At 38.0% G+C, this 15816-nt stretch overlaps 1 protein-coding gene across 21 annotated transcripts in view; it reads right to left on the bottom strand.

Moving 5' to 3' along the window:
- Positions 1 to 15816, bottom strand: part of ESRRG (estrogen related receptor gamma) — a 476442-nt gene that overhangs the window by 359292 nt on the left and 101334 nt on the right. For 7 of the 21 annotated variants that reach the window (XM_083494553.1, XM_083494559.1, XM_083494541.1 and 4 more), the window contains one exon: positions 12057 to 12165. The exons of 11 other annotated variants lie outside the window; for them this stretch is intronic. The gene's annotated coding sequence lies outside the window, so the exon portion shown is untranslated. Of the gene's footprint in view, positions 1 to 12056; positions 12169 to 15816 lie in introns of those variants that run through there. 3 more of the 21 variants (XM_083494548.1, XM_083494558.1, XM_083494570.1) reach the window with 2 other exon arrangements.

The following is a 15816-nucleotide window of genomic DNA, read 5'->3' as shown; positions in this document are numbered from 1 at the left end:
ATAAATATTCCTGTGATGAATGAGCAGTGTGGTCATGGTCACAGATCTTAGAGTGGTTCTGAACTTTATCATCTCTGATCCTTCAAGCACATTTTGCTTTGAGGGGAGGAGGATGGGGGATAGGGTGAACTCTTGAATACCACTAAGGATTACTCTTAATGTTTTCACCAATATTTTTTGTTACCCTCATTACCGGAACCTTCAATTATTTCACATGAAGAAAGCAAAATATATGCAAAGGGAGTAGAAAAGGGGCAGGAAGCCCCTTTTAACTAATAAGAGCAATTTATAACTGGATGGTATCCTGCCACTCAACACACTTGCGTGTGTGCTCATTTCACTGTATTTATATTTCTATAACAGAAATTCTTCTAGTCCTGTTCTTGTTCAGAAACACTGTAGTCCTTGTACAATTAGTATGCTTAAATCCTACTGAAGTCAATAGGATTTAATCAGTCCAGTTATGCATGGAATTGCTGCTAAAGAAGGTACACTTATTAAATTTAGATGTGTGGTAGGGTTAAGAGGAAAACACCATGAAGTACCCTGCCCTTAACTCCCCTTTGAGACTATTTTTCCTCTCAAAACAATTCCTCACAAGTTGCACTGAACACCGACAATTTCTTTTTGCAATTACATGTGCACATGTTTAAGTGTATGCGGACACACATGCACACATTATTTATAGATTTTTATATTATATAGGAGAAATAAGGAAATGATGAATAGGCCGATTACAGTTTCCCTGACAGCAGGGTGAAATGGTAGCTAGGGTGACCAGGGGATGTCCTGGTTCCTCCTTGTGGAAAGGTATTCAGTGCACGTAATAATTATTCATCCATCTCGTTCACACTAAAGGCATTGGCAATGCAATTTTAGCCTGATAATCAAGACCATATGACAAAACCCAAGGCCATTAGGGACCAATTTCGAGTATTCTCTGCAAGACAATGATTTTCCAACTGCACTTACATATGCTGCATACTTACCTCTGCACGACTGCACCTGCTCTCATTTATGTAACTCCCCCATTTTCAGTGTATTTCCCCCCCCTTGCAATTAAAGGGGGGGGGGACTTTCAAAAGATTTGTTGGATCTTTCATGGACCAACCCCTCCCATTAATTATATAAAAAATCTAGATATGGTTTGCAGGTATATAATGCTGCAAGTAAATTCATGCTTTGCCTTTATTTTTATTTTGCATTATTTTATCATTGAGGATAGGCTTGTGCTGTATTTTTAATTGTGAGCTCAGTAGAAAGAACTATGGGTCAGCTGTGCTCAGAATGTATATAAAACTAATAAAGCTAACTTACATGTTGCTTTAAACAGAATAAGAATGAATGGAAATCTCCATAATTATCCACCTTGGCAAGTCAAATGACATGTATCCTTAGACTTGGCAGCAGTTGCATTAGCAAACCTTATTTGCTGAAATAATTATTATTTTTGCAGTTACTGTGACCGATTAGTATGTGGCCATTTTTGCGAATAAGGACTGTCACTGATATTTTTGACTATGAAATCCTTTCTCTGTTTTGCTTGGTTCTAACTAGGGCTTCATTTCTTTCTCGGTATCCCTCTCAAAAGAACCTTGGAATGTCAGCACAACAATATTATACCAAAGGTGCCTAACTGTTGTCCTACTAAACAGAAGCAAGTTGGTTTGAGAACGTGAGAACTGAAGGTTTGGCCTGCAGCCCCTTACAACTGAATAATTGTAGATCAAATTCCAGCTCAAAATAGGGATTCTATAGCTATCTTTTTAATTGCATTCAATAAAAATTCACAGTAATGAATTTGAGGGAGGAAATCAATGAAATTCCACTCTAATATAAAATTAATATAATAATAACACTGCTATTGGCTCCCCAGAAGCCACATGGGAGACTTTTTAAAGCAAACTTGCATGCTTGAAGTTTTCCCACTTTTCTAAAGATTTACCCCTGAAATCACATTCTTATGAGGAATACTATTGATTAAAATCTTTGAGAATACATTGGCTGCATTTGGAAGGAACTCTGGCCATAAACCATAGTTAGGCAAATTAGCTGGTGCAAGATCTGTGTATAGTGCATGCAAAATAAATTAAAAAATCGTCCAGTAGCACCTTAGAGACCAACTAAGTTTGTTCTGGGTATAAGTTTTCGTGTGCATACACACTTCTTCAGACACACTGAAACAGAAGTCACCAGACCCCAATATATAGTGGGAGAGTAGGGTGGGGCTTTTCTCAGGAGGGTAGTAGGAGATGGGTGATTGACTCAATTAGTATGGTAAACCTGTTGACGACTGTTAACGACTGCAATTAGTCCTACAGGAAAAAGCAAGGGATATTTGACTGCATCAGACCAACACGGCTATGTACCTGAATATAGTGCATGAAGTTTGAGTACTCCTCACTTCTTCTTTCCTGAAGTATGGAAACAAACTATGAAGTGACTGGCTTACCATTATGTCCAATGTGGCACTTGACTGGAAATCCACAACTCTGTGCATCTAATATTTGGTATTATGGAGGCATGAAATGGATCACAACTGATCCCTAGAAGTATGCAACTGACCAGTCATGACTGTTGGGCATGTCCATCACCTGAAATCATATGATGCCATCTTAACAGATCTGTTCTGTCTCTGAACTGCTTTTGGAAGGAAGAACTCAAAAAAGGATCCAGGAAATGACAGATGATTCAGCTTAACCATATTTTCTACTGAGGGGAAATATTAAAGAACAGTAGGTTTCAGGTAGACAAGGAACAGCAAATCTTTGGGTAATTTATTGGTTAAACACACAACGAGGAATTTATGAAATACATTGCCACACAATATGATTGTGTCTATTAGTATATATGGCTTTGAGAAAAGAATTAGAAGACCCATAGGTCTTGCTACACTGGTTAAAAAAATTACCTTGATTGTTCAGACACCATATATCCCAGATTACTATATTCTACGATGAACAGTAGGATATTGCTATTTATTTCATTTGGATGAAATTTACCATCCATTCATTTACCTTCTACAATTTAACGCAAGTTTTCCCATAATATCCAATGAAGACGGAATAGAAGAGTAAGTGTGTTTTGACGTGAACAGTGGGCTGCTTGGGATGTAACAATGTGAGAATGAATTAGGCTTATGTATTTATCCATTATCTCTTCTTCCAGAGTATTTGTGAAGGGGAGTTCAGAAACTTTCATTTCCATTTCACATAAACCACTGTTTACCATGTTACCCAAACACAACAAACTGTGGTTAATCTTAATGATGGTTAGTTGAAACAAGGCATCTTTAAACCATTATTTGCAAGGCTAATTCCTTGCACTAATCACAGTTAAGATTAACCACAGTTTAGGATGGTTAAACATGTTAAACTATGGCTAATATACAACAGAAACAGAAGCTTCCAATGACCTCAGTTGTAATGGAGGAGAGAGAGGGGAAGGAGAAGTGCATGAGCCCACCATGCTGTAGCTTCTTCTCATATTGTGAGTGTGCATATTTGTATGAAATATATACTAGCTAAATGCAAGTATGAGAATAACAGCCAGCATTAGTGCAATATCTTCCAGACACTCTGTTTCATCAATTTTAAAAGGCAGCAAAGACCAATACTGAGGGAGGGAAACTTCATTAAGTTCTCTAATTCAATTGAACCAAGAGGTCATTGAAACATCAGTAATTGCTCTCTAAAGCCATTTGGCCAAATCTAAGCAAACAAAAACTAAATTGGAATAGAATTTCCTCTGGAGATCATTCTCCACCCCACCCCCACGGTCCTGCCTATTTTTTTATTAGACAATAATGATAGTAATTATTTGTGCAATTCCACAGATATCCAGTGTATCCAAAGTTCTTGTCATGAAATTTCAGAATGTTTTTGGACAAGGCTATGCATGCATCTATTGCATGAGAATCCATGGATGCTCCCTTTTGTGCAGACATGCTATTTCTTCAGCCTTTGCAACAAAAGTTGTTGTAAAAGTGGCAACAAATTCCTCTGGATTTATTTACTGCTTCTGTCAAATGTACTTGGTTTAATGAAATAGCAAGGAATATGGGATCTTGTCAATCAAATGCCATTTACCAGCTTAGATTTTATAAAATGAAACAGTGGATAGAAATAGGGACAAAATGTATGTCTTATACACAAAAGCTGCAGGAAGATATAATATTAGTTTACATATTTGATATAGAGCCTAAATTAAGCTGCAGAAAAGGAAACATGAATCTTACAAGCCTCATTATCAAGACTCCCTAAACCTCAAATATAGGAAACACATTTCATAAATAAAGACCCAATAGGATTTTAATAGTACAATAAATTCTAACTACATTTCCTACTAAGCACATTTCTTCTCGTATTTAGTACAAAGAAACTTCATTCAGTTCAGTACCAGATTCAGAAATGAAGATCAGTATGCAAAGGCCAGCATTTGGCTCATTACAACTACATTTTAAAAGTAGATGTGTTTCTGCATTTAGTTTTGCCTTCCCCAACATGGTGCCCTCCTGATATTTTGAACTACAACTTCCACCAGCCCCAGTCATCATGTGAACGCTGGCTGGGGTGATGGGAATTTTAGTCCAAAATGTCTGTAGGGTCCCAGCTTGGAGGAAGACTGATTTAGTTCTACAAAGATGCATAGCTTACATACCCTATACAGTCCCTGAGGAAATGCACCCCCACCCTAATTTTCAAGGTATACCTGCTACCAAACACATCAGTCCCAGCCAGCACAGCCAATAATCAGGGATGATGGGAACTGTAGTCTAGTAACATCTGAAGGACCAAAGATTAACTAGACCCATTTACTTTGGATTAAGCCATATTGAATTCAACTGGACTTTCTCACAATTGGATTGTGCTTTTAATTTTTGATGCTATCGCTTTCCATTATTGACCCTTTCTTGACTTCAAAACTGCTCTTAAGTTTTGCTTTATATATTTCTTACTTATCCAACAGGGTTTGTGTGTGTGGTTAAAAACATGGAACATTAAAAAATATACGACAGGAGACAAAGAATCTACAGTGCCATTTATCTCTTAAAAATAAAAAAGATTGCCACCTCAGTTATGAAACCATCTTTTACAAATGTCCTCCTCTTTTAATTGAAAATGCATCGTAGGTGGAGATCACCACTTTTCTGCTGTTTCTCTAACCTCTTCTTGCCTGAAGGCCTGCAACTTGTGAATTATTTAACAATCATATTTGCAGCTGAAAATTGATTTCAGACAGAATCCATATTGATTGAGATATGCAAGAACAATGTGTTTGGGGTTAAGATGCTGACTTATCTTTATTGCAAGGAGTCCTGAATTAGTACCTTTTTATTTCAGTCTTCCATCAAAATGCAGTAATTAGTCGACATTTCTGTTCAGATGTTTATCTAATGAGGCCAGAATGAATAAATGTTTTATATCAAAACTCCTGGATGTCCAGCTGTCTGTAACTTCATTTAGAATGGCTAATGGCCACATTCCATAGGATTGTGCACTGTCAAACAGAACTAACTTAGTTGGTCTTTAAGGTGCTACTGGAAGGATTTTTTTTATTTTGTCAAACAGTGGTTATACTGCCCCAGTGCTGAAAATAATTGCATTGTTCCAGCACCAAGAGCTGAATCAATTGGGACTTGAATTATGAGCTGATCCAATGGTTAAGAAAAGCCCTGCTGGATCACACTAAAGGCTTAACTAGTTTAGCATTCTTCTCCCACAGTGGCCAACTGCCACAGTGAGAGCCAGTAGTAAATAGCACTGTTCAAAGTTGGAGTTAACTCTTTATTAGCAAAAACACAATCCTCACAGACTTGGCTGAATGTCAGGCATAATGAGCACAGCAGCTCATCCCCAGTAGGTCTTACCCCATGAATCAGTTGCTGAGACTGTCCCCATCTCCCTACAGCTGATTAAGTCCTCTCTGCTCCAGGTTTCCTTCCAAGCAATCAGAGACTTTGCCTGTGTGCTGCCTGCCACTGCTCCACCCATTTCAGCCCTTTTCTGCTTCTGGGAGACAGGAGGAGGAGGAGGGGAGCTTGTCACAGCAGGAAGGGAAGACACCAGCCTGACACATCTCTGCCTCTTAGCCTCCTCCCTCCCACCTACCTGCTTCGGCTTCTGCCTCTGATTCTGGACTTCTCTCTGCCATACTCTCCCAGCTCACTAAGCCTTCAGCTTCTGACACCTTCTCTTCCCAGTCATCTCCCTCCTTTCCCACTGATTAATTCCTTGATGTCCCCAGACTCTGAACCTGTTTCCCTTGGTGGTTCCCCAACTGGTTCCTGCCACCATTTTTCCACGTCCAACCAGTTCATGATACTAACCATATTCATATGGACCGCAATACCTCAAGAACTGCCTCTCTGTATAAGAATGTACCTGGACCCTGTGATCATCATCTGAGGCCCTTCTTCATGCGCCTCCTCCACAAGAGGTCTGGAGGGTGGCAACACAAAAACAGGTCTTTTTGCTGTGGCTCCCAATTTGTGGAATGCGCACCCCAGGGTGGTCTGGCTGGTGTCTTCATTATGCACCTTTAGGCACCAGGCGAAAAAATTCTCTTCAACCATGCAGTTACCTAATTAACATCCTATGCTTCTAGCCAGGATGGCTATGCTCTACCTCCATGGTCAGAGAAAGGAATGCTTCTGAATACCAGTTGGAAACCACAGGAGGGAAAATTCCTCACATCCTACTTGCTGGTTTTCCACAGGCATCTGAGTGACAGCTAGCCTCATCCAGCAGTCGCTTATTATGTTGTTATGACCTCTGTTTTTGAGTTTAAGAAGAGAAGTTAGCATTTCTAAACGCAAATCTCCCAAATCATGCCTATTTTGGCCCCAAGTTACAACTAACCTTTGCAGTATTGTACATCTCGTTGACTAGCAATTCTCCTTTGTAGCTCCAGTGGTGCAACAGGACTTACATTTCCTTCCCCCCCCCCCGTGCACCCCCAAAATCTGTTCCAGAGTGTCCCCTAACTTTATGGATCTGATTTTGTGGGTGCATGGGGGCTGAAGAGGAAAAGGAAGCTCCATTGCATGCATGGAAGCCTGTTGCACCAGCAGAGCTGGATACAACCATATCGTTCTATAAATTTTAAAAATACAATATGGAATTACTTAAACTTTCCATCTGGAAAAGGGCATTCATGGTCAATGATCTATTTTTATTTCTGCCCTCCTAGTTTTCTAAGATGCCAAAATTACAAAGATATGTCCTTCAAAGTTTTAGTCTATAGGCATTGAATTAGCATTTTCAATTACTTTCCTTCAGTGAAGTCTAATTTTTATTTATTTAGCTAGGAAGAGAAGGAAAAGCACTTCACAGTCAACTTTTCCTTTTCTTTTCACAGATTGTTTTGCACATGGCAAAGCTAACTTTCATGAGAATGATGTATTAAATGATAAAGCAAAAAAGAAATCCAAATGGAGTTTAAACATTTATGATATATGTTTAAACTGTTGACTACATCTGTTTTAGTTAACAAATTTGTTTTGTGTCACTCTTAATCAGAAGACTTATATTTTTGTTTCTATTATTGATTTTGCAGCCATGCCAGTTAATGCTATTATCTTGGACGGTACATTCAGAAGTTACCCTTCCAGACATTTTAAATAAAAACAGACATCAATTGGGATCTCAGAAATGAAATAAGATGGTTATATAAACTTGAAAAAGCAACCATGTTAGTATATCATGTATTCCTTCTTCAAATGACCTATCCTTTTCCTATCCTTTACTTTGAAAATACAATAATTGGGACAAATGAAGGACAAAGAAAAGCTATTTTTTCTGCAAACAGGAGTGTATAAAATAAATGAACTCAAGGGCAAAACGTTTCACATAAAACCCTCTGGTATACCAATTGACAAAAAGACAAACATAAGCATTGCCATCTTTATTCAGGTCAGTAGGACAACATGATTATGAAAAATGAGTGAGTACTCAATAAGCAGCAAAGGGTGCAGTCCTGCGCACCCAGCATTTGTCTGTGGTCAAATGGGTCTCCATGGGGGTTCGCAGAACCCTCACTTCCCTACCACTTTTGCATGGGTGAGTTACAGCTATATTTTCCTGTTCTATCATAGCCAAACACAATGCTCCAATCAGGAGCTTTTAATTCTTTCTACAGAATAAGGAGACAGTCCACTCATCCTCAGGCTTATGTGCACAGATTGCCTGAGGCAGAGGGAGCTTGGGGATGGGGTAACCAGGACCAGATTGTTGGGAGCTGCTGATACTGGTGCCTTCAGATCTGTTTGTAGCTTCTTCATGTGGTAAGCCACAGAGTTGCAGGTTTTATCAGCTGCCTCAGCAATTATATACTATCAGGTCCTGGATCTGCCTAACCAAGTCGATCACTGGCTATTCCTGGACAGGAAGGACTAAAAAACAATCCTTGTGTGAGTTAAACCTTGCCTGAGCAATGAAGTCATCCTAAACTCTAGTTTGTACATCCTTTGATTTGTCCTTTGTTTGCTTCTGCCTTCTGGTCTACTCTTCAACCCTGCCTTCTGGTTTAATGATTCCTCCCTTGTCCTCAGCAATGATTCATAGTTTGTTCCTTGACTTTTAACCTCCTGGCTCATCTTGAGCCACTGCCCATGGCTCTGCCATGAACTGACTGCTCGATCATCCTACTCACAATGTTGAAGTGTGCATGCTTGAGAATGTAAGGATGGCTGTAGCTCACGCAGCATAAACACAGCAGGAACACTAAAGACACCAAGAGCCATGCAAACCAAGAACCATGCTGTAACTGGCTCTCTAGAGGTACAAAATGCTGAGGAACAGGGTTACAAAAATAACTTAATAGGACTTTTAAAAAATGATATAAAAAACATGCCATATAATAAGCACTTCTAAAACTTTCTTGAAACTTGTCACATTTGGGGATGAGTGTTTTAAAAAGCTGCTTTTTAAAACAAACAAACAAACAAACAAATTTTATATCCAAACCTCTCTTGGCTGTATGGAAGCAGTTATAACAATTCTTTGGATCTGGGCAACAATTTTTCAAGATCAAGATCTGTTGAGGTTAACTACTGTTCAAATTCCAGGAATGCTGTTGTTCTGGTCTAGGTTCATTTTTATATTGTCCTACAGGGTTCCTGATATTCCAATTCTGCTGTCTTCAGCAGATTGAATGGCACAGTAAAGCAAGCTAGAATTCTTTATTTTGACAAATCTTTCATAGGAAGCAGGACAAACCAAACCAATGGATTTCCATATTTCCTACAGTTTAAAGCCAGGTGAAAGGCTACAATGACCTTTCATAATCCATATTTGCTAGACTTTTTACTTCATTTCACTGCCTCCGGTGGACATTTTGTAAAGTTGACCTTTAGTAACTGTAATCTAAATTAAAATTGTCCCTGGAATATTCATGGTCACATGACATCATATCAAATACAATGCTTTTCAGTCGTTTGTTGTTGTTGCTTTTTTAAAAAAATGCGCCTCAAATTGTAACACTGAATCTGAATGCTTAAGGAACTCTCCTTGTTTAGGCAGTGTGAGGTGTACTAAACTTGTAACTACATCATTTTCGAAGGATAGTAAGTGCTTTCTAATGCTTAAGAATCTTCTTTTCAAACATGAGAATAAGCTCCTCTGAATTCAATAAGGCTTGCTTCTCAGTAAGCATAGTTAGGATTGAAAATCTGATATCCCCGCAACTTCATTATTATTTTACAAAATTGTATGCATCCTCTACAGCACACTGTAAGCCATTTTAACCATTTCAAAGCATTTTATAATAGGGCATTGGCAATCTATTTTTCTAAGAAAAATGTGAAAAAGTTTGCAAGCTCAATGATGTTCTTATAGAAAGATCCCTGAAATATGTCTTGTTGTCTAGTACTTTTGGAAGACTATATACGTTAGTATAAATTTGTTTAAAAACTAGCTATCTACTTGCAAATATTTCACAGTGCATCCTTTTGCACTTGCAAGTATGTCACAGAGCATCCTTTTACCCATCAAAGAAAGTCAGCATGATAGTAGACCAACATGGCTTTTCCCCTTCAACATTAAGCCAGATTGTTATATAGCCCTTATCACCTTCTGATCACTCATGGATTTCACCTTTACAATACCATAACTAATTAATAGTTATGTCTGAAAACCTTGGCACATGTGATTAGCAGAATGGGCCCACAGACTTAGTATGGATCATGCTACACACATTTCCGCACAATATTTTTTTCACTGTGTTCATGGCTAAAATTATTTTTTCAGCTTCATTGAGATTTTAAGGTCCACTTGCATTTTTTAAAAGTATTGCGCTTACTCAGAGATCTCATGTAATTACCTACGCAGTCTACAGTCATTCACATGTTGTAATATCCACATGACTAATTTAACACTTCTAGAATATTGGGTAGACATGGTATAAGGTTTCAAATACCTTAGTATATTCCTTGATTGACAGATTTTGTTTAGCTGAAAGAGTTTAACAGGGCTTTGTGAACTTTTTCTCCAGGTATGTGTATTGAGGGAGAAAGGATGATGAGGGACAAGGACTTCGGATATGGATGTTAAATAAACATATTTTTTTTCTTACAACAAATCCTGACGCACTGTTCTCCTCATGTCATGGCCTGTGATGACTTGCTGCCTCCCAAGCATGACCAAATGATTAGTGGGGCTGTGTCTGTATATCTCAACAGTAATGGGGGCTCTCTTTCCATTTGCCTTGAATTGAAGTCTAAGCGCTCCATTGGTTTGTGCATTTACAGTTTGATGAATTCATTATTCTCTATCTTCTTCCCTCCCCACCTCAAGTCAGAGCTTTTGCCAAATGGCTGATGGGTGCTCTTCATATTTTGGATTGCTTTTCATTTTTTCCCCTGTTGATAATTATATGTCTTTCATTTCTGCAAAACTGTATGAGTATAAGGTCTTAATCATCTGTTTCAAGAGTGACTTAAATATGCATTTCATAGGTTACAAGGAAGCCAAGCTACTTATAGCCATGCTTATAATCAGGAGTGTTTTTGTGTAGGATCTCTTCAAAGAAAACATGGAATTCATATATAAAATAAAGGATAAAACTCTCTGAGCTAGTAGTGTTCTCACATGAGGGATACTATTGCTGCTAGCTAGGAACAGGCAGATCTGTCAATATTGGTTTCTTTGTTTTTCATTTTTCTAATGTTAAGTTCAGGTCACATCAGTTTGAAATTAGTTTGCAATCTCCTAATATACACATTAGTGTATGTAATATAACATTTTGGTAAGCAATCCCCCCTTATATTATCCATTTTGTGTGTTATTTTCACTAATACATGCATTTTTTCCACTTTACCCTAGCATATTCATTTTTGAACATATTACTTGTCTGGTCCTAAGTTCAATAAATTGCATCTCCAGCTATTCCCACATATGGGACCCTGAAGAGCCATTGCCAAGCAATGTAGAACAGCTCTCTCCAACCTGGTGCCCTCCAGATGCTTTGGTGAACTCTTATCAGCCTCAGGAGCATAGCCAATGGCCAGGGATAATGGGAGTTGTGGTTAAAAAACACCTGAAAGGTTCATTTTAGGTTTCTTTGAAATCTGCCCGAACAGCATCTCAAATATATGATTTGGGACTGCAGAAAGGTTTGACAAAAAGCTGGCAAACCACACTACATGGCACAAGCTGCATCCGCTTCAATGGTTCTAGATCAGTACTAGTGAGCATGCTGTTGAACTACACAGCCCAGCTCTCCTGCCCTTTGGCAAAGCTGCCAGGGAATTGTTGCCCAACAACATCTGTAGAGTATTATGTTGACTTCCTGTGGTCTAGATAAGGTAAGCAGATTTCAAATCCTCCAAAGTAGGTGAAGGAAAGGAACATTACAAATTATACCACACAACATGCTTATTTCAAAGGCCAAAGGCAACAGACACAGATATAAGAGATTTTTCATTTTGCAAGGCAATATTGCTTAGCTCTTCAATATTAGTTGTATAAATAATTATTAGTGCCTTATTCGGGCTACACTGCGTGTTAACACATATACCCGTATTCCTGCATTCCCTTGTAACTCCCTGAAAATCTCACCTGCAGGGACTGCTTGACTCAGCCACTACTTCTCTTTATCCAGGCTTGAACCAGGACAGGGTCGCATGCTATCTACTTGAGTTTTTAAAGAGGTATTTTCTGTCCAACTCTGAAAAAGTAAAATGCTAAGAATTATATACAGATTTAATGTGGAAGTATCCATTACCAACAAGATGGATCAGGTGTTAAGTGTCTGAGGATTATTTTAGCACTTTGATTTTAAAGTATTTGGTTAAATAATTCACTAGAGCACAGTTAATACATAGAGCAAGAAGCATAAATGTTGCTGCCCCTATGCATTTCAATATACAGTTGACATACTCTATTCTAATTACCGTATTTTTTGCACCATAACACTCACTTTTTTCCTCCTAAAAAGTAAGGGGAAATGTCTGTGCGTGTTATGGAGGGAATGCATACGGGTGGCATGCCTACGGATTTTCCTCCTCTAAAAACTATGTGCGTGTTACGGTCGGGTGCGTGTTATAGAGCGAAAAATATGGTAAATTCCAGTGTGGTGTACTAAACAGTAAATATGTACCCATATTGAGCCAAAACAATGACACATGTTTTGCAAAACCTCCTTTTCTCCTCTATGAATTGTGCACATGCATGCACACATATGCTGACTTGGTGATTATTTGGGTGGATTTATGATCTGTGGTGAATGAACATGTTCACTCATTCAGAATGAGGGCAGCAGTACTGACCTCATTCATATCTGGCAGTGTGACACAATAATGTGTAGGAATTGACTATATGATAATATGATATAATCACAATTTGCCTACGTAAGGCCTGATTGGTTGGAGATACTTCAGGAATAAATTACTCTTTTATAAGAGAAACAGAAGTAGCTATAAATAGGCAGTGAAGAGTGTTCATTAAACAGAAAGGGGGCTCTGTTGTTCCCACAACCATCTAGAATGCTTTATTGATAAATCTTTAACACAATCCTGTGGGCATGTAATGTGCCATCCTTTAATTCCAGGAAAGAGTCCCTACCTGAAACCCTGGAGAGCTGCTGCTAGTCAGTGTAGCAGTGCTGAGTTGGATGAACCAGTTATCTGATTCGGTATAGCAACATGGGCTGGAGTGTATGAGGTTAATGCACAAACTAGAATTTGAAATTACCCAAACACCTTTCTGTCCATACTAAAGGCAAGACCCAACATAGAGAAGAGCACTGTGTTGTATCAGGGTGTCGCTTTTTGTAAATGGCAACCACCACCAGTTCCTGGCTCATGTTCTTTGGTAAACCAAGACTCTAAATCAATCCTCAGAAACTGAACTTTTCTTTCCTAAGAAAGCAATTAACTTCAGCTTGTGTTTACTCTTGCATTCTGCATACTATGAAAAAAGCCTTAGAAACTGGGTATAAATCTCACATGTATTTAAAAAGGATTTCCCATTTCTTAGGAGCCATATTGGAGGCATTTGATAGTGGAGAAAGGATTTCCATGTGCCGACAACTAGAACATGATGGCTTCTTTTACTACAAAACTAGAGAGTAGAATGTCTTAATAATTAATAATCTTAATAATTAAAAAAAAAGTTGTTGAACTCTAATAGTTTACCTCTGAATAGTTTATCTCTGAATAGTTTATCAGCCTAAAGTAATCTATTCAGTGACTAGGTTGCCACCTTTCAAACAGAATATACAAAAGCAGAACACCTCCTCCCCCTCAAACCCTCATTAGCTACTTGTAACTCTTAAAGTAGAGAAGTAAAAATACTTAAGATAGCACTGCAAGCAAAACAACAACTTTTTGTCAAGTTAATACCACCCAATCTCTGTAAAATTCAGGCACATACCTATTATGCAATTTCACATTATCCATTACCACACTAGCCAATGATGGGGTATGGGGGCAGGGAGACATGATGATGTCACGACACTTACTTTAGGTTCAAGGATGAAACAATGTTACATTAAGAGCCTTTACTCCCCTCATGGCCCATAAAATCAACTCACTTCAACAGGTGAGAAATCATTGAAGCCCATTTTATAATATTACCAATGTGGCATGATAATATTCATTTGCCTTCACATTTTTCTGGCTGCTCACACACACCCTTCCCAACCTCCCAATTTTAAGTCTTGAAGATTGGCTACTGATTAACATGAAAAATAATAAGATACATTATTTGCTAGTGAAGCAACTGCAAAATTATTATTGTGTAATACTGTGATCACTAGTATATTTTAGGCATAAAGTTTTCCTTCCTCCTTACACTTGTTTGTGTTACAGTCTAAGTCTCCCAAAATGTATAATAAAGCTTCTTATCTTTTAATGCTTCTAATAATACTGTAATTCTGTATGATTTAGTACTCAGAATGTTCTAGTAGGATTTTTAATCTAGATATCTAAAAGGATTGTAGTGTGTACAGAAGTGTTACAGTGATTAAATGTACAGGAGCCCGGCCTTGGCTGGGGAGGGCGGGGTATAAATAAAAAGTTGTTGTTGTTGTTGTTGTTGTTGTTGTTGTTGTTGTTGTTGTTGTTATTGGACACTTGCCAAAACAGTGATGTGAAGATGTGATTAATTAATAAATATAGTGTATGCAAAGTGCAGCTAAACTATCATGCAAAAAGAAAAAGGAATAATGTGAATGAATTCCTTACTTCTGCTGGGAAATCTGTTTCTCTACAGAGTATGTATCAAGGGGACTTTAAGACTACAACAGGCAATCTTTGGATCGTATGACAACTGTATGGCTAAGTTAAACTGTACACAAAAGCTAATTATAGTACCATTTGGGGAAGGCACTACAAATGACATAAGTCAAATAAAAACAAGACAGTTTTTTTCTTCAGATAAAGCCTCAGTAAGGCTGCTATCCTAAGCACGCTTACAGCCAAATCCTATACCCATTTACTCAGAACTAAGTTCCACAGAGTTCAGTGGAGCTTACTTCTGAGTAGACCTGCCTAAGACCGCTGCATAAGGCTGTTACTAGGAGGTGCTACCAGACTGTGGTTATTTTGGTGTAGGATTCAGTCACATACTAGCAAATTCAGACTGTGTAATTAAACCTGATCTGGTGCTCTTGCACAACAAACCTGCTCTCCCTCCCCTGAAAACATACTTTTGGGGAAATGGAAAGTGACAGGAATTATTATTATTATTATTATTATTACATAATTATTATTAATGATGATGATATAGCGTCCTATACCTGCAGTTCTCAGAGCAGTTCACAGAATAAAATCAGACTATAAAACCACAAAATACACAATCAAAATAAAAACAACAACCCAATAACCCCTCAACAAATTTTAAAGGGGCAGAGGAATATTGGAAAGTGTGAAATAACAACGGCTCGACACAACATCCCCACAAACAAATCAAAATGAATGCTTAATATACCACTCGTGCTGTCTAACCTCCCCACAAATGTTGTGCAAACAAATCATGATGAATGCCCAGTGAACAGATCATCTGGAAGTGACCTTATTCCAAACAAACGTACTTGGGACTGAGTAGTCAAATTTATTTTTATGCTCCAAGATGGAACCTTTAAAAAAAAAAACCCTACTGCTCCAACATCCAAACTTTTATGTTCTTTCTCAACTTTTAATAACATAAAAAACCTCTGGTCTAAATAGTGTACATTTATGGATAGATGTGGTTTACTTTTGCCAGAAATAATAAAAATCTGTGTTTATTTGGATGCTGAAAATTTACCACTTTATGTAAAACTAATATGCATATTCAGCAACAGACTATCTGAGCAACCAAAGGATAAAGGAAAACA

This window comes from Podarcis liolepis, assembly GCF_965112155.1.
Source record: "Podarcis liolepis genome assembly, chromosome: 3".
In the NCBI taxonomy this organism is placed as follows: domain Eukaryota; kingdom Metazoa; phylum Chordata; class Lepidosauria; order Squamata; family Lacertidae; genus Podarcis; species Podarcis liolepis.
Note: the sequence above shows the minus strand (reverse complement) of the source record. Positions and strands in the feature narration are given on the sequence as shown.